At 32.1% G+C, this 27619-nt stretch overlaps 1 protein-coding gene across 15 annotated transcripts in view; it reads right to left on the minus strand.

Annotated features, from left to right (window-relative positions):
• ZBTB20 (zinc finger and BTB domain containing 20) overlaps positions 1–27619 on the minus strand; it is a 758837-nt gene that overhangs the window by 593420 nt on the left and 137798 nt on the right. For 12 of the 15 annotated variants that reach the window (XR_004319913.1, XM_032479568.1, XM_032479551.1 and 9 more), the window contains one exon: positions 7804–7855. The exons of 2 other annotated variants lie outside the window; for them this stretch is intronic. The gene's annotated coding sequence lies outside the window, so the exon portion shown is untranslated. Of the gene's footprint in view, positions 1–7803; positions 7856–16603; positions 16628–27619 lie in introns of those variants that run through there. One more of the 15 variants, XM_032479504.1, reaches the window with a different exon arrangement.

Consider the following 27619-nt stretch of genomic DNA (forward strand, 5'->3'; position numbering starts at 1 on the left):
CAAAATTACAGAGTGTTAAACACTTCTAAGATTTTCTTATATTAATCCTTCAATGTTATCATTTCAAGTATTAAATATAAAACTACTTTGACAAGTCACTAGTTTGATTTGGTCCTTTCTTTCAGCCTAAAAATGTCTTTTGTTTTAAAATTGTATTTAATTTTATTGTAGCATATAGGACAAAATTTGTGCTTCCTTACTGAGCTATAAAAATAAGCATCAAAACAAATACCCAGACCTAAAGGGAATCCTGTTACAGTGCCCCAGAGGAAAATTAGTACACATATTTTTTTTAAAGGAGCCCTTTTTGCTATGTTTGTGTTGTGGCTATATTTTAAGTAGAATTTATTATTATAGTTCCTCTAAGTCTATTGAGAGGCTAATCAATTCAATAAACATCTATTGAGTACCTGGTCTAAGCTAAACACAAAAAATGAAGAAGGCATATTCCCTTCCCCCAAGAAGCTTACTGTCTGAGAAAAGAGACATACTTAGTAAAAGAAAAATGTGCTTAAATTTTAGTTTCAGAATCTTTTTTGTCTTTTGAAAATTCTACCTTTACTTAGTATATCCTGACTTCACTTTTGCTTTTAGGGGGAAAAAAAAACAGTCAAACATTTCCTCAAAAACCACAAACTAATGGTTTAAAAGGAAAAGAATGCAATCCTAACTATATGCTTAATCAGAGTTAGACTTTCTACTGCTTAGATCTTGCTTTAAAAGTATTTTAGAAACAACAAAACACACGGCCTATGATAAGTATTTGCCTCTTTTTAGAACATCAATCTCCCCTTCACAACAGTACACTGATTTCCTTTTGGGATTTCTATAAAGTTGTTTTTTTTTTTTAATTTTAATATAGTACACTCAAACATACAAGGGAAATATATATTGTAGGAAAACAAATGTTAGGAACAATACTACAAATCCTGTAAGAGTCACTTTCCCTAAGAGCTCTTTATTTTCAATGTCATCATCTAAATAATTAACTTCTCTTATGAAACACATCATGCTAACTTTAGCTTAGAGAATTTTTAAAAAACCAAATTAACCATTTCTGAAACACCTGAAATACAAAGAGATAGTTATATACCTTTAAGAAAAATATTCCGATTTTTAAAGGAATCATCTCTCCATAATATTTTAGATTTAATTTTGTGAACTTAGCAATAAAGAACATGGTTTAGTACAAAATGAGAGAAACTGTCTTAGAAGTGAAGAAATCATCTAAATATTATTATTAGATTTTTATTAAATAGCAATTGAAAACTGTACACTGAGCTATTTTTGGATATATGCATATCTTATTTTTATCCAATAAAAAGACACTAAATTCCTCCATTTCAAATACTGAGGATATCAGCAAAGTGTTCACACATCTGATGTCTTTCGGCACTTACTAAACAAACCTTTCTGCCATATACTTTCTATCTTGGTACTTTTAGCTACGCACATTTGCGAAAGGTACTTGACCAGCTCATATTCTCCTTCACCATGCTACTTTGAACTGCCTTGAGGACTCTCAAATTACTTTCAGACACTGAGCATTCATAGGCACCTACGTCTGTATCCCTGCTCAATGAAAGAAAAGGGAGAAACCTGGATTCAAATAGTAATAAAGTTCCTCTCACGCTGATAAACGTTATTTTAAAAGTCAGTCTCTTCCTGACACCAGAGTTATGTAAGTATGTTCTCTGTGTTAACTCTCAGGTTGTTATATAAAAATCTCTATAGGTATGTATAAAAGGCTTAATATATAAATATGCATAAATATATTTGAATATAGCATGCATATGCAAGCCAGCTATTTATTATACTTGAATGTACATACTATATATATATATATATATATATATATATATATATATATATATTTTTTATTTACATGTCAACTTTTATTCCTGAAAGTTAAAGGGGAAAATACTTAAACTGTTTTCATAACACAAATTCTAACTGAAATAAAATGTCCTTTCAAAACTGTAATTAATGGCTGCCGTGTCAAACAGTGAACCAGAGGGTCAAACCTTATAATTCACAGTTTGAGAGGTCATAGCTCAAATTATAACTTTAAAAAACTGATTATCTGTGAGTAATTTGACAAATTCATCTAATATACTCTGAATGCATATAAAGTCTTTTTGAGAGTAAAAAGAATGTATATCCAAGTGGACAGCTGATGGAGGAAATGGCCTTTTTACTGAACAAGGCTGAAGTCCAGCATAATGACTTGGAATGCCTTTGAATGAGCATGTAAGGCTGGAAGGCCAAACAGTACACACATCCAAAGGGAGCATAATGAACAATCTGATCAGAAGACAAAAATATTCCACAGACATGCCCAAAGAGAGGAAGCAAAAAATATACATTTCCAGCACTACTATTTCATCACCACTAACTATTACCTAATTCACAGATAAACTCAAACTCTGGACTAGTACTAAAGAATCTTTAAAGATATATATAATTTTGTAATTTAAAAAATACTAGAAATTCCCATGATTTTTCAATCTGAGATTTTAAAATACTTAAGGAGGTCACCTAGATCATATATAGTAAGCCAGATTTATAAAACTGTCTTTTTAATGATTCACCTTGAAAGCATACATTGCTTCATCTTATCTTCATCCCAAGGCTACCCACCCCTTGAAACATAATCTGAAATAATTTGGCCTGTTTGCATTTTTTAAATCTAGATTAAGAAGGTAGGCCATTGAAGATAATTTGGTCCATTGTAGACCAAATTTCTTAATGCATGCCAGAATTGAGAAGTCCAGAAAAATAAGTCATTTATTTATATGTCTATGTTGTAATGTTTACTTATATGTTTATTTTATTTTATTGTTAGTCCCTTTTCTTTCTTACTAGTCTCCATAAGTGGAATGACTGTATCTCTTTTTTTCAATAGTTATATTATATTATATTATATTATATTATATTATATTATATTATATTATATATTGTATTATAGTTATATAGTTTTTTTCAATATTTATATCTAATCCCTAGAAAGTTCCTGGCACAGAAAAGACATTCAATAAATATTTGCCGTAGAATGGAAAGAAGGGATGGAGAGAAGGAAGGCAGGAAGGCTATAGTTAATCTCTTCTAGCATTATTTGTGTGACTGTGGGAAGAAAAACCTGAAAAAAAAGTACCAAGGAATACCCATGAATACACTGACCCATGCATCTACTCTGGAAACCAAGAAGATTTAAAGCAGCTTCCAAAAGTCCATAGTTACAAGATAAAATAAATTAAAATAGATTAAAAATGAAAAGGATGGAAATTAGAGTGGGAAAGAAGATGTTTATATATGTATACATGTAAAGACAATTAAATCATAGGAAAGGGGGAATACACTTTCTTAATTTCTTCAGTTTAAATTAATTTTATCATAATGACTGTTACATAACTGTTCTTATTATAACAAAACAGTAAGAGAATATTTACTAGTTCCTCATCTGGCCATGCACTATAGCAAACACTACATAACAAAGTTTCTTATATCATGAGCTATAGAGTCTGTTGGAAGAGAGAGATAAAATGTGAAAAAGTAAATAAGTAAAAAAGCAAATAAATAAGTCATAATAGGAAAAATATAGATTTTTGTGAGAGAACAGAGCAGAATGCTTCTCTAAACCAGAAAAAAAATTGCTTACACAGTAATTGCTTTACTTTGATGCCATTATGTCCTGTTGCAAGAAACTTCTCAAACATGTAAACACTGTTGACTCGACGCACAGGAAAATACATGTTCTCACGTGTTACTAGTATAAATGAGATTTGAATATATAAATCACTGTATCATAAAAAGACACATTTGGAAAACATTCTTTTTCTTACAGGTGAAAGCCTCACTCTGACCCCACTTAGCCTGGTGATGCTTCTGTAATTCTGCTGGACCAGCCCACACATACGGGGCTTTTGATAGGTCCTGGGCTCGACCATCTGGCCCTTTATTTACTTAATTCTTTTTTAACACTGACAAGTGTATTAGTAACACTTCCTTGATCACTGGTAAATATAGAGCCACCATACAACTAAGATTTTCCCTAATTCTGAAAGTCATTAATTAGTTGTGGGTAGGGTTGGGGAGTATTACAAAGATATGTTGAGCAGTACTACAATGAGTAATCTAATTTCCAAGAAGAAAGCATGTTAATCTGCTTCCCACTTCATTAGAGGAATAAAAACCGTCTTGTCATCACTAAAGGATACAAAAAGAGACCTGTATATTTGGGGGAATGGTAGATAGGGAGGAGGGATGAATGCAGCATTTAGTCAAGAAACACAAATGCCCTGCACATCCTGGACAAAGTTTATGGTTTTTCTCGGTATCTTTTGATTGGTCTATTTATCAGTATGTTTCATGACCATAGTTTTTTCAATTAATATAAACCCAAGCTTCCAAAGGAAAGAAATATGGTAAATGAATCTTCTTTAAAAGAACTGATCATTGTTCTGGTACTTAAGTTGTACGTTAAGCAACTTTCGAAGCTGCATTAATATTTTCAAACCAGTAAGGTCTCAATTACTTGAGCTTGCAAAATTAAATACTGTTGGCTTAAAGGAGAGAACACAGTTTCCATAAGTGCCAAAAAGTCATTCAGGGGAAAGATATGGTCTAATTATAAGTACTAAAACTGAAAATTTATGTATTTTAAGTACATTAGAAAACATTTATTTTTAGGGTTTTTTTTTTTCTGTTGGATGAGAGACAGTCTAACACTTTAATTTTCTTCAAGGTTTAGATTCTTCAAAGAGCATCAGCTGATTGTTGTCTGTGTTAATTCAAGCATCAAGTTTAAAATATCATAACTCCGTGAAACTAAAGATTCTAACTATGTAAGGTTGAATCAGTTGTCCTCATTTCTAGTATCAAGCAATGTAACACTAAGCAAAAGCCTTTGAGAGACTGTTTTGGGTCTCAGCCTATCTCCTTTGTTCATAGACATTTTTCGCAAAAGGATGATGTTCTCTCACAGTACTTATCCCACAACTATAATCTCAACTAAAAACTCATAAAACTGTGGATTGTGAAGTAGATGTCAATATTTCCAAATCTTATAACTAATGAATAAAATTTAATTGGTTCATATGCAGAAGTAAATTGATGAGAGGCTGAAGAACGGAATAAACAAGGAAAACAGCACAGTATATACTATGTAATTTAAGAACTGTCAAAGAAGTGGGGCATGTCTTATTTACTGATATGATAAAAGGAGAATGAATGCTTTTGTACACAAATAAATGCAGGTATAGAAACATAATAGAAGCTTAGTGTTTCAGTGGAAATTAAACTCCTCTGGGCAGTGATCAGCTAGGAAGGAACAGAGACAGTTTCAATGCAGTGATTAACTAGCTGACAGATCTATTATTCATGGCAGGTATGTAAGCAGTCAAGGCAGCGATGCTGGTGGCCTCTCCTCATCAAGCAGCTTTGCCAGTACAGACTGGATGCCTGGAATCAGGCAAGACACAAAAACAATAAAACCTATAGCCAGTTAGGGTAAGATTCAGCACAATCCACCTCCAATTTTAAATAGTAGTAGAAATATCCACTGATTGAAGAATGTTTTCTCTTGGGATTGGCATATACTGTATTTACAGAGTGTTGACCAACACTCGTCTATTTATCTTACTATGCTTAGCAACATGCATGAAGCACCTACCCAGAAATTCCCACTATATTATAGGAAAAAGTGATTTTAACATTAGCTGGCAAAAATTTCTGTTGATAGGTGTGACCATTAAGTAGTTACATGAACAGATGGTCAAAGCGAGTCCATTTCACTGTCAGTACATTATGTGGGCCTTTTTATCTCTGGACGTCCAAACCAAACAGAAGCACAACACGGAAGAGGTCATTGTCCCTTCCCTCATTTGGTTGGCAGTTTTATCTTTGAAATATGAAAATAAAACACCAACACAGACTATAATCCTCCATAGTACCATTTTCACATAACATTTAATGGAATAGTTAAGGATTCATATTCAAAAATCATCCTGATATGTGAAGATGGAAAAATACATGGGATATTTTTTATCTTTCAACTCCACGATCTCCAGTAAAAAGAAAGAAAGAAAGTAGTCGTATTTCTTATTCTTCAGTTTTTTATCTAACCAACTGTTTACAAGTTAAAACTCTTTATTGGTATTCAGGTTTTTTAACGAAAGCTCAGGAAAAAATATATTTTTAAAAAAGCAGATCTCCATATTCAAATCTATTTTCCTTTGAAAGGCTGTGCTGTCTGTGTGTATAGATTGTTTTACTGAATAATTTTAGAAAATAACAGCTGAAATATTCATAACCAAATGAATTAATATTCTAGCACATATCTGATCACCAATCACTACATTTTATACCATGGCATCTCTTGAAATACACACAGACACACACATTATTATTATTTGGATTCTTGGTATGATAGCTTCACCAATATAATCAACTCAAAATATAGCTTATCTGATTTTGTGAAATACAAATAAATAATATTGCGAGTTAAAACAGAGATAAAAACTAAGAATGTAATGTATATCTATAACAGCGAGCAGTCAAAACAACAGCTGAAAGTTATATTGCTAAAATGCATCAACACATGTGGCTGTGAAAACGTCTTAAGTACGATGAGAATTCTGGTTATCTACCTTCAGAAAAAGATGAAGCATGAGGTTTAAGAGTACATCTTTAGTACTTCCGTACCTTAAAATATTGCCGAGTATTAATTTTTCATCAAGCTGTCATTTTCTCTGACATTTGGTTTTATTAATCAAGGCATTTATCATTAATTTGTAGAAAATACCGTAATTAAGCCAAATAAAATAAAATCCTTAAAAGGTTAAAAATAGAAAGCAGGTGAATTAGAACTTTGACATTACCCTGTTGACATAAAGGAGCCTTTTGAAAGTATGGGAATTAAGTTTTTGCAGTGAGTTTGGTTTCTCAATCTTGAGGCTGGCTGGTTTTAAAAAAAATGTTATAAAGATTTGATTTAAAGCTCTCTGACAGTTTTGACATTCAGGTGAAAGTACTGCTGCTGCATTTGGAACAATTTGCATATCCCACTGCTAAAAGCAATGTTTGAGGTGTGCACTGGTGTAAAGAAATTAAAAACAAGCTATCACACATGCTTAAGTGTATGTATTAACAAAAATGATGGTTGGATCACACTACCCCATCCCCCTCCAATGTAATCTGTGATTTACTCTTCTATAATAAATTACCCTACCATGTTATTCTCATGGAAGATCTAACCATGCATGTAAGAAGCAAAGTAATTACAGTCCCCTCTTGTCTCAGAAACCTTCTTCAATCCCTATGAGCTCTCTATACACAATGCAGCAACATAAGTCTTTATAAAGTTCTTGCCTGAAATTCTGGACTTCAATGAGTACCCACTAAATCTCACCTGCATGGTTCTGTTGTCCCCCCCAAAATGCATTTTTATTCCTCATAGTTAGTTGTAAAGCTCTGGCTTTGAACCAATATGTCTATTTAGAAAAAGGGCAAGGTATAAAATCAGAAGAGTTGCAAACATTTAAAAAACAGTGGAGGGGCCATAATACATTCCTAAATAGAAGGATGAAGGGGTATAGCAACACCCAGTATTCTTAGATGACACAAAGCTTCTTCTTTTTTTGACTTATACTTTCAGATTATTTTGTAGGTAGACATAGAAAAACATATATAATGTGTTAAAGGGCAATAAAGAAAAGACCTGAGGCAATAACCTCAGGGCCTTTAATTTTATGAAAATTTTCAGGAAGATAAAAATCCATTGAAGAAAATATCATTGGATATTACCTTTAGCCTTCAGAGTCTCAAAGGACAATTCTTAACACTTCTTTTTGTGTGACTGAAAAAGAGAAGTACTTAAAATTAGGAATCTGCCAAGAAAACAATTTACATTCCACAATATCTTTATGACTAGTCATGAGAAGTAGGGAGATAAGCTTGTGTATATCAACTAATATCTATCCTTTTACAAAGAAAAATAAAGGCTAACATATTAATTTGCTTATGAACAAAGTACTATGAACAAGTATTCAGTAAAATATGGCATAAATTTACAATCTAAACCACTGTGTATACAGGGTTTAGATGAAAAACAAGAGTATTTATTAGAGTATTATTAGAAGCTTTCTTTATTTACACAAAGATTTTTACATTATGTTTTTAACATTTAAAAAACTAATCTCAAATAATCTTTATCTCATTTATTTGTTTATTCTTAATTATCAGAGATTTTACAAAGATCTACTATGTATAATACACTGATAAGTACTGCTGAGTTAGTAAGTATATAAGATAAGATATAGATCATATCCTCAAAATATGAGTGAGGTTGGAGAAATTTTCACAAAAAAAGATAATCCAAAGAGAATAAAAAGTAAATGAGTGAAAGAGGGCAGCATGTTCAACAGAGCTTGAACTGGTCTTCAGTACCTAATGCACTGATATTAGAACATGGCCTTATGTTTTCTATCTTAGCAAGCAAGGCTAAGAGGAGGGTCCTACTCATATTTGGAGGTAAAGATGTCAAACAAATGGGTAAGACACCTCTAAATTATTTTCTACCCAAATGCATTTGATAATATAGAATCAAAGCTAGGACAAGGAGCAGTAAAGCAGGCAGGATGCTGTGGTGCTTTAAAAGTCAATTTGGTGAGTTTGAATATAAAAAGATTTAATTAGAAACAACTCTCCTAGTAAAAATAAGTTCGACATTGTATACTTTTGGAAAGTGATTTCTGTAAGTTTACTATGAAATCTCACTGAGGCCCTTGATGTCATATTTACTAATAATCTCCAAAGGGATTCAGCCATTCAAAGTCTCAAAAGCAGTTTTACTAAGAAAAATGCATACATAAATATAAGCCAATTCTGTAAACCAGTACATCTAGAGTAAAAGTTCTGTTAAAATTAAGAAGGGCTAAGGGTTTTAATTAATTGGATCTTTAAAGTGCAGAAACAAAGAGAAAATAAAGAATCAAACAACAAACCATACCATCAATCCTGAGTTTATTCTGCACTAACAGATAAATGGGATTTAACAGAAAAGAAAGGTGGTAGTTCTGCTATAATCAAGTACCATGCTTATTCTGCAACACCAAACTTCAGAAGAGGTACCAAAAATTATATCTGCTAGGAAGAGTGAGATAATAACCAATAATCATGGATAAATAGAGGATAAGTAGGAATGGAAAAGAAAAAAACATGTTCAGGTTGTAAGCATGAGGTGAGGAAGGACACTTTGGAGAAAATTAATTTGGTCATTACATGATATAAAAGTAAGTTTTATTTATTTATTATCTGTCTTCTCTACTAGAATGGAAGTGCTGTTAGGTTAGGCATTGTCCTTTCGCTGTATCCCCCATTTCCATGAATAGTATCTGCCACATAGTAGGAGATCAATGAATATTTACTGAATGAAAGAATCAACAGCCTGACCCACCTATGAAACAGGCACTAAGTATACATCTATTTACAGATGAAACAATTTCAGCTTAAAGAAGTTAAATGGTATATATCAAATTAAACTTTGACCTTTTGCAATTGCAAACTTCTATAACACGTTTTTCATAGTCTTTCAGTATTCATTCTAGCAGGGGAAACAAACAATAAGAAAATAAACTGTTAAACTTATAATGTCCTATAATTAATACTATGAGTACAAACAAAACAAGGTAATAGGACTAAGAGTTACATGGGCTGATATTTTAGATAGGTCTAGCTGGGAAAGCTTCCCAGAGAAAGTGGACAATAATAAGAAAATTTCTAAGTGAAGTAAGGCAAAGAGTCAAAAAAAAAAAATCTGGGGGCTATATGGGCTGTTATAAGGATTAAAAGAGATACATACTACCTCTCTTAGGACAATGGCTTACACACAGCAAACCAGTGCTCTCAATAACTATTATTTTATTTTGCTGTTATTACTTTTATAAGTGGTGAATTCCCCTACCAGATTATAAATTTGTCAAAGACACCCATTTTCTTCCCCTACAGCTCCTTAAATAGTGCCTAGCAAGAATTCAACAAACATTTATAGAATCGAGAATAGGAAGACACAATTCTCAGTTCATTTATCAGAAAAAATAAAAGACAATACAAATTTGAAAAAGTTACCATATTTCATATGCCTGAGTAAATCTAATTCTGTTAAATCAATGTCACTTAGTAATCATTTATGGATTTAAAAGAAAGAGAAAGGAAAAATGTATAAAATGGCTAGACCAAATAAATCATAGATTTAAAAAAAGAATAAGAAAAAAATCAGAAAAAAATGAAGGCATTGATAGTAGGCCACTGTCTTGACCATTTACATGCTCTGCCTCCATCACTTTTTTAGTGCAAAGACTCTACTACACAGATATCTGATTCATTTATGTGTTCCTGATAGAAGCACAGGGTCTGGTATATAGTGAATATTCAATAAATGTTTGTTGAACTGAATTGAATAAAAATTATTTTTAGTAGTTCTGATGATTTAAAGCTAGTTCAAAAAATTTTTAATAATAAAATAGGAGATTACAACCAAAAAATAACAAGTGTTAGGTTTTGACCCTGCAGCAGAGTAGAGAACAAGGTTAGTTTTTACCAAAGACTGAAATATAAGTGACAATGTGATAATTGTCATTGGAAGAGACAGATCTGAGAACAGATCATAGGGACTCCAGTATGGGATAAATATTATAGGTAGATTTCCACAATGTTGAGATAGCTGACTAATTGAATGACAAAAAAAAAAAAAAAGTGCTCTCTACTTTTTGCCACGCCCCCACATAAAAATCAGGTTGATATATCTGAATATAATAAGTAAAATAATCAAAGAGCTATAAGAAACCAAGATAAGAAGGCCTTTTGGAGGACATAAGCAATAGTATATAAAATAAGCGCAAAGATTTATGAATTTGACTACTTTAAATTAAAAATTTTTTAAGTCCAAAAATATCCTGGACAAAATTAAGAGGCCTAAAACAAAGATAAATATTTTTAATGTATATGATACTCATAGGGAATATACACAGGGTTAACAGTCTTCATTTATAAATAAATAAAACAAGTATCTCTTTTTTTTCCAAATAAATAGGCAATTCACAATAGAAGAAACTGAAGATATACACAAACAATATTAATGTGTAATTGCAATGAAAGAAATGCAAATTAAAGTAACCTAAATATTCCATTATAGTGAAATGGTTTAATTAATTATATGTGATATAATGATAAGCTTCCATTAAATATGGCAAGTAAAAATTTACAATACACCATTAAGCTTAAAAAGCAGGTTGTAAAATGGTAAAGTATTAAGATAGCAAATTTTAATAATTTGTGTTTATGTAATATATATAGACTATGCAAATGTTTAGTCATATGCATGTATAAATGTAGCTCTGTGTGTATGTGCATATGTAGAAAAAAACATATGTGCATTAGAAAAAGTATGTAAGCACCTATATACTAAATTACTCCTAGTACTTATCTCAAAAATTAAGATTATGGCAGGAATTTTCTTACAATTTCCTTCCAAATTTTCTACAATAAATACAAATTACTTTTCATAAACATAAAAAGCACTAAAACAAGATACATAGTCTATGTTGCAGAAAAAATTAGACAACATATTATTAGATTTCCTGAATGTTAAGAGATCCATTTGAAAATGTCTATCTATCCCTATTTTTGGTGAAGGCCCCCTCCATTAACTGCATAGATTTTTATAAAAGAAGTAGGAAGGAAAGAAGATGGAGTGAGGGAGGGAAGAAAGAGAACAACAAAGCAAAATGAAAAAAGTAAAATGAGAGAATGATAAGATTTGTAAAAAAAAATAAAAAACAGCAATCACCTATAATGGTATCTATTAGATTCCTAGAAGACAAATTTTAATTGTTCACATCTTTGATCTAATTTTCAAAGAAAAGCACAGACTGGAATGCAGAAAATTTAAGAAGATGGGGGTTATTTATACAATGAGCATACTATTATAAGAGAAAACAAATAAAGCATGTATCAATTTCAGTGATAGGACCATACAGAGAGAACCAAAATTTTCCATGAGAACAAACAGAGCATCAGCTTCGGAGGTAGGAGGAGTATAATTTCAAAAAGTAAAAATTCAAAGTAAGTAAATGACATGTTAAGACAAAATGAATAGAAACTGTTAGAGGCTATTCTCTACCAATAATTATAGAAAATAAGTTTTTATCATCCAATAGAAATTTAAATACATGCTTTGGTGGTATTTCATCAAAAATGCCAAATGAAAACCAATTTATAATCCTTAAAGAACATCAGAATGAAAGACCCTGTACATACATGGTCAAGAGGACAAGATATTCTGTCTAAGACTAGAAAAGATTAATTTAGTTCTAGTCCATTCATAATGGTGCTTCTTAAGGTGGAGACATTCATTCTGGCTTGGGGTTCTAGAGTTTTTAAAACACCAGAGAAATCTGGTAAGTTCTTTGGTAGGCTTCTCCAAGAATCCATAAAGGTGACCTGGTTAAACCACATCTAAAATCAAATCAAAGTCTATTGAGCCAGAGCTCTAGGGCAACAACAAAAGACTATATACTTGACTCAATTATCCTTGCTGTCAGGTGTCTCAGTTTCCCTTCCAAATAGAGGGGAAAAGTTCAGAAAAATTACGTACTAAATACCTCTTTTAACTGTTAAATCCAATCAATTTATTTCTTTTTCCTCATTTGTCTCTTTAAAAGTAACCTAAGCCCTTCCCTTTATTATGTGCAGCTTTACTCTGTTTATTTTTATTTCCCAATAGTAGAATGCCTTAAATAAATTCTTAAAAACCAACACATCAACAAATAAATAAACTAAAACTCCATGACTATAAAAAGTACACAGTCTAACCTGCTTAATTATTAACAGGTAAACAGAATGCATTTCTGAATTATTTACCTAATCTCTTTCAATTAAAAACTTTAAAGTTTTTGAGATTGGAATGTATACCCTTGCTAAGGATCTACAAAACAATTATTTTAAAATATTCTATTAAGCCATTTTAATAAAAGCAATGAAAAACACCGAAGTAAATGTGAATTTAAACATTTGCATAAGTGCATAAGAAATGCAACACATTTTTCAGAGACCAGTACAATTCCCTTCCTTCCAACTTCCCCTTGTCCTCTTTTCAGAGACACTATTCCACAATACATTTGGAAAGAATGAGTATAAATATTCTGTACTAAATTATATTAATGAGGTTGATGTAATAATAGTTTTGGAGCAAGCAGTTTATATAATGCTTTTACTCCTAAGCATATCATAAGAAACATACAATATGAAACTATAGCAAATGTTAATAATTCTGAAACTAGAAGGGCAAAAATAAAGAATGAACAGTAGACAAAAATCACCATTTTCTCTGGACATAATACCAGCTCAGCTAATATACTGAAGAATGATTGCTGCTTGACACAAGTGAACATTGATTACTTGGCATGCTGGTTAATTAAATTTTCCGGCTAGCTAAGGGTTCATCAGGGAGAATAAAATTTTCACTTTGATTCTTTTAACTAAAAACCTAAGATCTACTAGTAGATTTTTCTGCCTCAGTAAATAGGGTATTATAGTTTTATCTTCATTAAAGATAAAAAATTTATATTGCCTCAGAGGATGGCTCTTACTCTTTTGGGGGATCATAAGCCCCTCTGAGAAGATGATAAAAAAACCAAGAATTTCTTTCTCTAGAAAAGTGTACACGTCCACAGAATTTTGTATAAAATTTCCGGAAGTCCAAGAACACACATAAAGACCATTAGTCTTCTAATTTTACAGAATTTGAAATATGTGACATATGTGGACTGATTACACAGTGATCCCAGAACGTAACAAGGATGTTTAAGCTGCTTTTTGAAGACATCCCTAATAATGATCTATTTTCTTATGATTTGCCTCTGTTTTTCTAAAAGAGGAGTGTAAAAATAATTCTGCTTAATTTAATCTTGTTTAAAGGTTAAATAATGTCTCCTTTTAGGACAACTGCACTACCAAGTGCTTTAAGCTTTAAACAAAATAATGCTGTTTTCAAATAATTTCACATTCTAGAAGTGACAACAACAACTTTCTTATACTTTTGTAACTCTTAGAGAAGGCAGGGTCAGAGAGAAAGCTACTTAACTTTTACCTTTACTTCTAAAGATTATCAGATAATTGCAAGTACATAAGCATTCCTGTATTCAGATTTTGTTCAGAGTACTTTTATGAATATTTACTTACAGAAAATAAATAATAACTCTACAAGGTAGCTACCCAAATATCAGATGTCATTATCCTTATTTTATTGATGTATAAACAGGCACAAAAAGATTAAGTGATTTGCCAAAGATCACCTCTCTAATGAATGGCAAAACCTGGATTTAAACCCAATCTGCCTGCAGAGTCTGTACTCCTACACACCATACATTTCTGGTTTCAATCTGTCATGAGCTGATGGGTTTTCTTGTGTGGTTTCATATTTAACAGAAGTCCACCTCTTTACTACCATGCAAGAAACATTCATACTGTTTCACTCAGATGTGTCCATTTGGGGAGTTGTTCATAAATTGCTGTTAAAACTAGCACCACCTTTGTGGCAGTTATGTAACATTACAAATCTTTCAGAGTCAAATACCCAGAAGAAAAATAACACCATTATCTCAGTAAATGCTAAAACCTACAATAAAAGCTGACCCTTCATTTTCTTTTTAGAAATAGTTCTGAGGAGATACAAAATTGAATGATTATCCATTCTAAGGGCCAACCAAGACAACAAGATAAATGAGCTATATTATCATAATAACAGTACCCAAAGGTAAGATTGTCTGTTATTCCTAATTTGTCTAAGGAGAGAAACAAACCAGATTACATGATTTTTACTTTTTTAGCCTTAAATAGTTTCTATGAAATAGAAATATTTAAGTAAAATGTATATTTAGTGAGGGCAGGCTAGTTGCTTCAGTGGCCAAACCTGCCACAACATGAAAATTTTCTTGGCACACCCTTCTTACTGACAGACTGAGTGTTCCCAGAGATAGCAACCAATTGCATTCAAGGTTTGCTTTCAGTGTACCAACCTTTACATTCTGAGTAGTCCTATGAAGAGCAAAGGCTGATAACAAAAAGAGAGAGAAAAAGAATAAAAGAAAAAATTCTATCCTTACAGTTTGTGAAGAAAATTTTTCAGTTATAAATGTGTTCCATTTAATTTTTATTGAATTACTACTCCCTACATGTAAATACAATTAAGCATGTACTAGCAATACACAAATATAAGAGGGCAAAATAAGGCAAAATGTTCAGAGTCCCGGAAAATGGTTAAATATCATACACAGGGAAGAAGGCATAGCACAAGGCCAGCACAAATACAGATATAAGATTATATAATAAGAAAGAATCTTGGCAATTGAGTCAGCGTTTCCTCGTTAGACCCAGGGACTGCTATGAAGTAATTGTAATATAACCAAGCCAGGCTGGGAATGAGAACCAGGTTAAAATAGAAAGTATGCGTGGAATAAAAACATCATTCTCAGCTCCTTCTGTCTTTAAATAATCTTACATACCACAATAAAACAAATATTTGGAAATCATCTAGTTATTACCTTATTCCCTATAATGATTCCCAATCACTTACAATATCAAATCCTATTGTGCTTGGTTTTCAAAGTCCTCCATAATCTGGTTCCATTATGTATTCACTCTTCCAAATAATACAGAAATTATACGCTCTAATCCAATCAGATAAGATTTTAAACCAATATACACCGATTCAGCAAACTTTTATTGGGGCCTACAATGTGTCTAGGAGTGTTCGCATAACTGAAATTTACATGGTCTTGGAGCCAAAGAATCAAGTGTAAATCTCCAACTTCTCCAAAACTCTTTATCAGCTCTGTCTTTGTACTCTTTTATTTCCATCCACACACCTATGCATGACCTTCTCTTGGATTCAACTAAAATTGATTCAGATAAAATTAATTCAATTACTCTCATTTTAGTTCAAACATCTACATATCTGTTTAGAAAATACTGATTGAACATCTAAGAAAACATAGAGAGGGCTACCCTGTTTCTACTAACATTCTTCCACAGACATAAAATATGGTGGGTCCTAAATTAACACAGTATACACATACACACAAACTCTTTTCTTAAGATCCAGACACACTGGTTTATTTCTATTCCTTCATCAGGCCACAGCTTTTTGGGGTTCTTAAACTTGTCCTTTTAGAGGCTCTTCTCCCAGATCATTTCATGGTGGCTTCCCTTTCTCATCATTCAGTCCTGGCTCAAATGGCACCTCATTACTCTTTATCTCACTATCCACCTTTTCTGACCCAAGTCACTCTTTATTCAACCATCCAATTTTCTTTTCTTCACAGATATCACTCTCTGCAATCATTATTTATAAACTCACTCATTGTCCCTCTCCTCACATTAGGGACCCTATCAGTGTAGCTGCACATTATGCACTGCCAAATCACTTGCTCCTGGCATTATGCCTGGCATGTAGTAAGCACTCAAACAGCTGAGGAATAAATAAACAAATACAAAAAAGTAATTATGAAGTTAATATTCAAGCCATAAATATTTATCAGGCACCTACCATGCACAAGGTGATTATTTTTAGTTGAATCCCAGGCTGAAGAATGCTCTGTCCTCAACATAAGTACATTTGGGAGAAAAGTCCAAGATAAATTTGATGACACTTATTTTGAAAGGATTCTAAACAAAATAGATCATCACAGAATGAGATCTAAAATGTCTTTGATACTTAAGACAAACCACATTCTTTTTCTCAGCCACAGTTCCCTTCACCTTTCCCACTAAACCTATTGATATATCATCATCAACTTTTATGACGTCAACAGCAGTTAAATGGAACTGAGTGAAAGACAGTGACGTCATGTATCTCATTTTGGACCTTTACTACTGAAACAAATGGGTCATTTCCCATGAAACATAGAAGATTCAGGGTAAGACTAAACATAAGTGTTGTTAACATGTACAAATTCACTCCCTCCTTCATACAATTACAAATACTCGTCCTATGCCCAGACTTGACAACAATTCTAATGCTTCTAAAGGTTAAAAACAATTCATATAAGCCAGAGATCAGCAAACTTTCTGCAAAAGGCCAAATGATAAATATTTTAGGCTTTGAGGGTCACACACTTTTCATCTCAACTGCTCAACTCTGCCATTTAGTATGAAAGTAGGCAATAAATACATAAACAAACAAGCATGCTGGCAATTAAATAAAACTTTTTATAAGAATAGAGTGTGATCATCAGGGAAATGTAAATCAAAATCACAATGACATTCTCAGTGGTGCTTACCAGCACCAGTGTCCCCACAGTAGAGGGAGCTCCTAGGAATGGCTGCCCCTGGTGTCTATGCCCCCAAGGTGAGCTGCAGTTGCCTCTTGCCTTTCTGGGAGACTCTCCAAGACCAGCAAGAACTAAGGCCCCCCCAGGTGAAGATGGTGACTTGATGCTGAGACACAAGACTGGTCGGAACTAGAAAGCTGATGATTGAGATTCCTGGAACACCGCCCTGTTACCTCACCAGCAAACAATCAGAAGAAAGTCATACAACCTGCTGCTATCACCCTACATGTTGCCTTAAAAACTCTTCCCTGAAAGTCATCAAGGAGTTCAGGTCTTCCAAGCACAAGCCACCTATTCTCCTTGCTTGACCCTATGGTCTGGCTATTTATCCATGGAAATGAAAACACTAACTTGAAAAGGTATCTGCACCCCCATGTTGTTTGTAGCGTTATTTACAATAGCCAAGATATGGAAACAATCTGAGCACGTATCCATGGATGAATGGGAAAAAAATGGTTTATATATACAATGGAATCTTATTTAGCCATAAAAAGAAGGTAGTCCTGCCATTTGTGACAACATGAACTGACCTTGAGAGCATTATGCTAAGTGAAACAAGTCAGATAGAGACAAATAACATATGACCTCACTTATAGCTAGTGAAATCTAATGGTATCTAAAAAAAAAATGTACTCAGAGATACAGAGAACAGATGGGTGGTTGCCAGAGGCGGGGCAAGGGGGTGGGCAAAACAGGTGAAAGTGGTCGAAAGGTACAAACTTCCAGTCATAAAATTAGTGAGTCCTGGGGATACAATGTATATCATAGTGACAATATAGTTAATCATACTGCATTGTATACTTGAAAGTTGCTAGGAGAATAGATCTTAAAAGTACTCATCACAAGAAGAAAAATTGTAGCTATGTGTGGTGATGGGTGTTAACTTACTGTGGTAATCATTTTGCAGTGTGTACATAGATCAAACCATTATGTTGTACACCTGAAACTAGTATAATGTTATATACCAACTATACCTCAATAAGCAAAACAAAACAAAATGGTAAGATTAGTTGACCCTTGATCTAAATCCATCAATAAAGCCTATAGAATTTCTATATAGGGCAAACATAGCAACAAAATACGATTAGAAGGAGCACTGGAAGTCTTGTATTAGAAGCTGTCTTTATATGCTATGTATGTTGTTTCTCCATTAATTGTATGAGTATTTGGAAGGATCAATGAAGATTATGGGAGGCCCAAACCCCTGAGGTCACTCTTACCACTGCCACCTAATCCCAATTTGGGGATATTCTTGGTATTACATTTTGGCCTTAAGTAGATTCATTGTATTTACATAAATATTCAATACACTAGGTTATCTGTATCCTGACTTTTAAATTATTTTTTAAAAACTACAATAAATAGTTGAAGTTAAGAAATGCTTTCCCTTTTTCCATGCTAATTCTGCAATTCTATTTTAAACAACTATTAATTTTGTCAGACATGATTTGTTTGTAATAAACTCATCTTGTTCATTGCTTATGATTCCTTTGTCTTCAAGATGTTTACTTATTTCTCTTCCAGTATTTTATTGAAAATGTTGTCAGCCTATTTCAGGCTACATTATCATTACATTTATTATTAGAATTGTTTCTTCCTCAAAATCTTTTAGGCCTTCTAAATTTCCTAATTAGAATATACCTTCATATATCCAAATTACTAAATACTCCTTTACTGATTCTGGCTGATAACGTTTCAAAAGGTATTTTTAACTCTTTTCTGCTTCTTAAAATTAGCTACACTATTAAATAAAACTTGGTTGGTAAAGATTCTAAATGATAGTACACTGATTCACATCGTCATGAGATGCATTATTTATTAATTAGTAACAATATCATTTTCTATCCTCTATACTATACTACAATTGCTATAAAAAATTCTACTGCAAATCAGCTTCCATTAAGGTATCAACCCTTCTATTTGTGATAATCAATAAACTGTACTCTACCTTTCTGATATTCAATTGTACTTCATCTGTTCTGTACACATAAATCTCTAGTAACTATGGTGTCAAAGTACTTTTTAAGCTTCAACTAGGTTTTTACAAAAATGCTATAAGCTGTAATGTCTAAATGTAAAGTTTACCATTAAGTTACATCAGCATGTCATACAACCACAGATTTTAAAATAACATAAGAAAATGTAAGATTTTAGACAATATTATAAAAGCTGCTTCAACTGGATTCAGTACTCAATAAATGAAAACACTTGAGAATCTTAGTAAAAGTAAACCTTGAGATGGTTGAAATATCTATTCTAAATAATGGAAACATTTAGGTAATTGTACAAAACAAGGATCAGGCTTTTTGAGGTCATAAAATGCTTGACCTTCCCAGGTAAGATGAAGGCAGAAAGCTTACCACTAAATTACACAATAGGGGTAAGATTGTTGAATCTATCTGAAAAATAACATTTTCAAAAGCTCCATAAAGAAACTGATTCATTAAAGAAATAATCGGAAAGATTCTTTTTCTTTTCTGATGTGAAGGAGAATCACAAAATATTGCAATATTTGCAAAAGAGGGTGAAGTGTTCACATCTCACTTGTGAGACTTGAATAGCTTTATTACCTATGCTCTTGCTATGTATGGAGAATGTTGAGGAAAAGCATTTCCAAAAGAACACAGTTCTGCTGATACTGGGTTCCTGTTAATATCACATGATAGAATAGGAGCTTTCACATACAATCAAGATGACAGTCACTTACTCTGTACTCAGAGAGACCAATTTTCCCCCATACACATGAGTACTGCACAAATCACAAAGTGCCAAAAATTGAATGTAAGTGCAAACCTCCCAACATTACTCAGGTATCAGCAAAAACACAAGTTTAGCTACATGTGAAAAGAAGTCAGGTCTAAGGAGTTAAAGGGGAGGGCAGACTGGAATTAGAAAAATTTATCTGCCTCTGCTGCAGTTCATCTGCCTCACTGAAAATAATTAAACCAACCTTTCCAAAGATTTGTCTTGTTTAGGTATAAGCTGTCTTATCAATGCAATCTCACTCACTCTCCATGCTCTCCCTCTCCTAAACTATCTTTTTGTTCATAATAGGCTCTTTTTCAATCTCAATTTTTTAATCTCTTTTTCGCCCTTTTTCTCCCTCTCACTATACACACACATGCACACACACATACAAAAAGATACTCACTGCATGATGTTAACTGTAACTTAAAGGATATTTTCTTTGAAAAAAATCACATATAATCATTGATATGACAGCAGAGAAGTATGTCAGCCACTGAAGAATTAGGGCAACATGATCTAAATCAACTGGTAGATATATTATTATACTATTAATGTGCATCTTCTGTAAGAGGATTACCATGCTATAAACAACCTTAATAAAGATTCATGGAAAGATCCCACTGGACATAATAGTAAAGATAGGCTATTATGAAATGCTAATAATTTCAGGAAGTATGACAGATATCACTGATATGATTGTATCAGTCTTTCACTTCAAATATATAGATATTTTGGATAATTTTGATAATTAACAACTGAGCCAAGCTAAAATGAAAGATAAAAATGGAAATCTCTGAGTGTCAGAAAAAAGAGGCAACTCAGAGCTACAGCCTAGTGTGGGGCTGAAGCCTTGTTGGTTGGACCCTACGACACCATACTCACATATACCCAGGTATTCAGGTAGATATACAGAGTATTAACACCAAATTCTAACACTAGGTTTTGTGGACAACAGGCAAGACCTAAAGCGAATGAGAGGGATGGAGCTGCAACTGAGACATGTTTATTAATGGATGAACCATCCATAGGATTAGGAGTAGAAAAAGATCTATAGACTGGCATGGACAAGGAGTAAAAAATTAAATTCTTCTTAAGGGTCTGGGTGGCAAAAAAAAAAATCACATAAAACAAATATGAAACCCAGATATGTTTCATAGTCACTTTAGGAATCAACACTTATACTGTATCTTAGGGACAAAAAAAATCCAAGTTTAAAAATTAATACGAAACCGATCAGGATTTCCTAGACTCTTATGGGCACAGATCTTGAGTCATAGGATAGAAGGAAATGCTAAATCACTTTGGAGGGACAATCAGAACTCTCATAGAAAACAATCTGCTTCAACTGATAATGAGCTCACCATAATACCAGAAACTGCTATTCTTTTGTTTATTCATTCAACCACTATGTATTAAATGCCTCTTTTAGGTAGGTGCTATTTTAGACCAAGAAGACATAGTAGTGGAAAAAAACATAGTTCCTGTCTTCAGCAAGTTTATGTTCTAGAAAGGGAGACATAAATATAAATACAATATACAGTACTAATAAATGCCACAAGGAAAAAGCAGGATAAAGAAAGAGACTCAGATATGGAGAAGCAGATATTTAAATAGAATATTGACAGAATGGTTTTCTAAGAATTTAAAATTCCAGAACACTGAACAAACTGAAGGACTAAACCATAAGGCAAAAAATACTTCGAGATGAGAAAACAAAAACTAGTAAAGATACAGAAAATTTAAACAATATAATTAACAATTTTGAATACTAACTTATGTGCAAAAAATTTTCCCCTCAAGGACTACATATTATTTCAAGCTATTGTGTAGTATTTATAAAGTTCAACAATTTTTCGTCCATAAAAGAAGACTCAACAAACACCAAAGAATTTTTATCATGCAAACATGCAAACCATGTTGTCTGATCACAATGCAGGAAAATCAGAAATAAAGACAAAAAGACAGGTTAAAAACATCTATATATTTAAACTAAAGAACACAGTTATAAATAATTCATGAGTCAAGGAAAAAACTCATAATGGAAATATTAAATATTTAAAACTAACAACAGTGAAGATACTACATATCAAAACCTGTGGGATGCAGCTAAAGTGATACTTAGTGGAAAATTTATGGCCTTTAATGCATATATATGATACTAAAATTTTATAAAATTAATTAGTTAAGGATCTAACTCAGCAAGTTAAAAAATAATAGCAGCAGAATAAGGCCAAATAAAGAAGGAAATAAATAATAAAGATTAAAACAAAAATTAATGACATAGAAAAATTACACAATATAGCCAAAACCAGTTCTTTAAAAAGACAAATAAAATATTAGGTCAAACCATATGAAATTTCCAAAATTCAACCTAATAATAAACCTGTACTGATCAAAGTATTATTAATTATAAAATATTAAGCAATAAAAAGGCATTAATTAGAAACTTTAGGAATGAAAAGTGTGTATCTCTAAAGATATAAGAAATATTAAAATAACAAAAAGCATATACTAAACAACTAAATGACAATCAACTCACAAAATCAAATGAAATGCGCGATTTCCTAGAAAAGCATAACATACTGAAACCAATACAATAAGAAATAGAAAAATTGAATAATGCTATGATTAATAATTGATGTGAATTGATACTAAAAGTATAGAGCACAAAAAAGGAAAAGTATACGCTGATCTCACTTAAGAACTTAGATGCAAAAATTCTAAATAATATATAAGCAAACCAAATAAAGCAATATGTACATGCTTATGTGTATGTATGCATATAAATACATAATAATTATAGAGAATTTATCCCAGGAATGTAAGAATTGTTCAACATCAGAAAATATATTAAGTGATACATACAGTATTTGGAGATTAAATTAGTAAAACCATCATTTTATCAATACAAGCAAAAAATTAAAAAATCAATACAAAATAAAACCCAAATACTATAAATATGGAAAAAAGACATGCGATGGACTAAGGGGAAATATTTGCAACATACATAACCAGTGAACCATTTCTACTGAGAATATATAATAAGCTACAACAAATGAATAAAAAATAACCATATAATTTTAAAAAGTGCTGAGAATACAAATTTTTTTAAAAATCAGAGAAAATAAAACCTGATTGGCCAATAAGAATATGAAGTGCTCAAATTTACTTAAAAAATAAAGTAGTTAATAATTGCACTTTTACTCTTGTCTTTTTATCAAAAATTTAAGTCTGTCAAAACCTAGAGTTGGAGAGGGTATGGAAAAAGGGGAACTCAGAAATGTTGAAGAGTAATTTTCCATTACCTTGTAAAGTTAAAAATGTTTTTTCCCTAAACTCAGCAATTAAAATACAGAAATCCTCTCACATGTACACAGAGAGATATTAACAAAGATGTTTACTGCGATACTGGCTATAATAGAAAAAAAAAAGAAAAGAAAGAACAAAGGAAAGAGAGGACAGAGGAAGAAAAAAAAAAGGAAGGACATAAAGAAATGAGTGAAGGTGAGTGTACTGAAGGGGAAAGGAAGAGAAGAAACTCTTAAATGTGCATCAGTGTGGCTCAGCACACAATGGAATGATACACAGTACTTTATATAGCAACTAAAATGCGTTGGGTCCATGTGTACCAATGTAGATAACTATGAATGAACATAATATCAGGTGAGACCAAAATATGTTGCAGAATGACACATAATTTTTCACTTGACAGGAGCCCTCAGTGTTTCATAATTATTTTTTACACAGAGCCCTGAGTGTCTTAGCAATGTTTTATCAGCAAACTTAGCCTAAAATATTACCGAACAAATCCATGTACTGAGTAGTATAGGGCTACAAGTATTTATGCCCCAGTAACATAGTGGTCATATAAAAAATAATAAACATAAACTAAAAAGTAAATATTATCTTAATTCCATTCTTATATAACCATTCTTAAATTACTTATTATTGGGATGTGTGTGCTTATGGGGCACTGCACAACTTCTCAAAACTTGAAATCATATTGGATACTGTCATTCTTATTTCTTGTACTATTTTGAATTTCACACCTGCTTTCTATGACAGCAACTGCCAAAAACCCAGCTTCTCAAAACATGGCACCATCAAGAAGAATGTACTGAATGTTAATTTTGTAAACTACAATTTTACTGAATTCATTTATTAGTTCTAATAGTTTTTCGGTGGAGTCTTTAGGATTTTCTATATATAATATGTGATCTGCATATACTGATAGTTTTACTTCTTTTCCATTTAGATGCCTTTTATTTATCTATCTTATATGATTGCTATGACTAGGATTTCCAATACTATGTTGACTAAAAGTGGCAAGAATGGGCATCCTTGTCTTGTTCTTGATCTTAGAGAAAAATCTTTCAGCTTTTCTCCATTGAGCGTGACTTTAGCTGTGGGTTTGTCATACACAGTCTTTATTTTGAGATATGTTCCCTCTGTACCCACACTGTTGAGAATTTTAATTACAAATGGATGATTGATATCATCACATCCTTTTACTGCATTTATTGAGATGATCATATGATTTTTATTCTTCAGTGTGTTAATGTAATGTATACATTGGTTGATTTGTGGATACTGAATAATCTTTGTGACCTTGGGATTAATGCCACTTGATCATGATGTATGATCCTTTTAATGTATGCTGAATCTGGTTTGATATTATTTTGTTCAGGATTTTTGCATTTATGTTCATTAGGGATATTGGCCTGTAACTTTCTTTTTTTATAGTGTCTGGTTTTGGTACCAGGGTAATGCTGGTCTTGAAGAATAAATATAAGATCTGCTGTATTTCTATATATTAATAATAAATTATCAGAAGGAGAAATTAAGAAAACAATCCCATTTGTAATTGCGTCAGAAAGAATAAAATACCTAGGAATACATTTAACTGAGAAGGTCAAAGGTCTGAAGTGTGAAATCTATAAGACACTGATGAAAGAAATTGGTGAGGACACAAAAAAGTGGAAGGATATATCATGCTCATGTATTAAAAGAATTAATATTATTAAAATGTCCATATTTTCCAAAGCAATCCACAGATCTAATGCAATCTCAATAAATACTAATAGCATTTTTTTGCACAACTAGAACAAGTAATCCTAATATTTATACGGAGTCACATAAGACCCAGAATAGCCAAAGTAATCTTGACAAAGAAGAAAAAAAATGGAGTTATCAAGTTCTCTAATTTCAAATTATACTACAAAACCATAGTGATCAAAATAGTATGGCACTGGAACAGATAGCTCAATGGAACACAATAAAGAAGCCAGAAATAAACCCACGCTTATATGGTCAATTAGTCTATGACTAAGGAGGCAAGAATATAGAATTGGAAAAAGGCAGTCCCTTTTATAAGTGGTGTTTGGGAAACTGCATAGGTATATTTAAAAAATGAAACTGGATCAACCTTTTACACCAGCTACAAATATAAGCTCAAAATGTATTAAACTTAAATGTAAGACCTGAAACCAGAAAACTCCTAGAAGAAAACATAGATAGTATGCTCTTTGACATTGATCTCAGCAATATTTTTTGGATTTGTTTCATCAGGCAAGGGAAGCAAAAACAAAAATAAAGAAATAAGATTACATCAAACTTAAGAACTTTTGCATAACGAAGGAAACCATTAACAAAATGAAAAGACAACCTACTGAATGGGAGAAGATAGTTGCAAATAATATATCCAATAAGGGGTTAATACCTAAAATATACAAAGAACTCATACAATATATTACCAAAACAAACCAACCAAGCAATCCAATTAAAAAATGGGCAGAGGACTTGAACAGTTTTCCAAAGGAGAAATGTAGAAGGCCAATAGACACATAAAAAGATGTTCAATATCACTAATTTTCAGGTAAATGCAAATCAAAACCACAATGAGATATCACCTCACAACTGTCAGAATGGCTATTATCAAAAAGACAACAAACAGCCAGTGTTAATGAGGTTGTAGAATAAAAAGGGAACTCTGGTACATTGTTGATGGGAATTTAAAGTGATGTAGCCACTAGGGAAAATGGTATGGATATTCATCCCCAAATTAAGAACAGAACTACCATAAGATCCAGCAATTCTACTTCAGGGTGTCTATTCAAAGCAAATATAATAATTCAAAAAGATATATGTACCCCTATGTTCATTGCAGCATTATTTACAATAGTCAAGGTGTGGAAACAAGCTAAGTGTCCACTGACAGATAACCAGATAAACATACAATAGAATATTATTCAGCTATAAAAAATAATGAAATATTGCCATTTCCAACAACATGAATGAATCTACAGGATGAATCTAGAGGGTATTATGCTGAGTGAAATTAGTCAGACCAAGAAAGACAAATACCATATGATTGTGCTTATATGTGGAATCTAAAAAATAAAACAAACAAAGGAGACTCAAAGAGAAAGAGAACAAAATGGTGGTTGCTACAGTGGAGAGGGGTGGAGAATGGATGAAACTGGTAAAGGGGATTAAGATTCTAGTCCTAGGGACATTGTGCTGTCCACCAGAAATTGACGCATTGTAGTTGACTGTACTTCAATAAAAAAAAGATTCTAGTCATAAAATAAGTCATCAGGATACAATGCAAAATAATAGGGACTATAGTCAACAATATTGTAATAACTTTGTAGGTGACAGATGGTTACTAGACTTATCATAGTGACCATTTCATACAAAGGTTAAAACAAACACTATACTGTACATTTGAAACTAAAACCAATATAATATTATATGTAAATTATAATGCAATTTAAAAAAAGGATGGACTGAAATCAATGTTGAAACTGTGTACTATCTCAAGCTAGTGGCTGACCTGGCTTCTGACAGATGATGGATATTGCCATATTTCTCTTGAAAATTTAAAATATCCTATAGCACACCTACGAGTTCACTGTGGCACTCCAGGAGCACTTGGTATCTAGATTGGAAACCATGGCATTATGATGAGATATGATTCATGTAAATTTTTTAAATACACAAAACTATGCTAAATGTTCATGGGCATACACAAAGACACTGTATCTATATATTACACATATGCATATATAGTAAAAATATGGTCTTAAAGCACATGCATTAATCTCAAGAAAGTGGTCATCTCTGAGAAAAAAGATAAAGAAATATAAACAGGAGGGAACTTCAACTATTTCTGTAGTGGCTAATTTCTGTAAAAATTTTCTTTAACAAATATTGTTAATGCTAACATTTTTACAAATAAGTGATGGGTTTTTGATTTATTAATTCTGTGCCTTACTATATTTTTAAATAGTTCATTTAAAAAATAAGAAATGATTGACATTGCAAATTTTCAAAAGCTTTATGTAAGCTGCTACTTTTAGCATACCATTTAAAATCCCAGAACATCTGGTGACTGTTAGACCTGCTTTTCCACAGTTTCTACTTAGAATCATTAAACAATCCACTAGAAGTAGTCTAACATTTAAAGAAAAAACTTCAGTACA

This window comes from Camelus ferus, chromosome 1 (assembly GCF_009834535.1).
Source record: "Camelus ferus isolate YT-003-E chromosome 1, BCGSAC_Cfer_1.0, whole genome shotgun sequence".
Lineage (NCBI taxonomy): Eukaryota > Metazoa > Chordata > Mammalia > Artiodactyla > Camelidae > Camelus > Camelus ferus.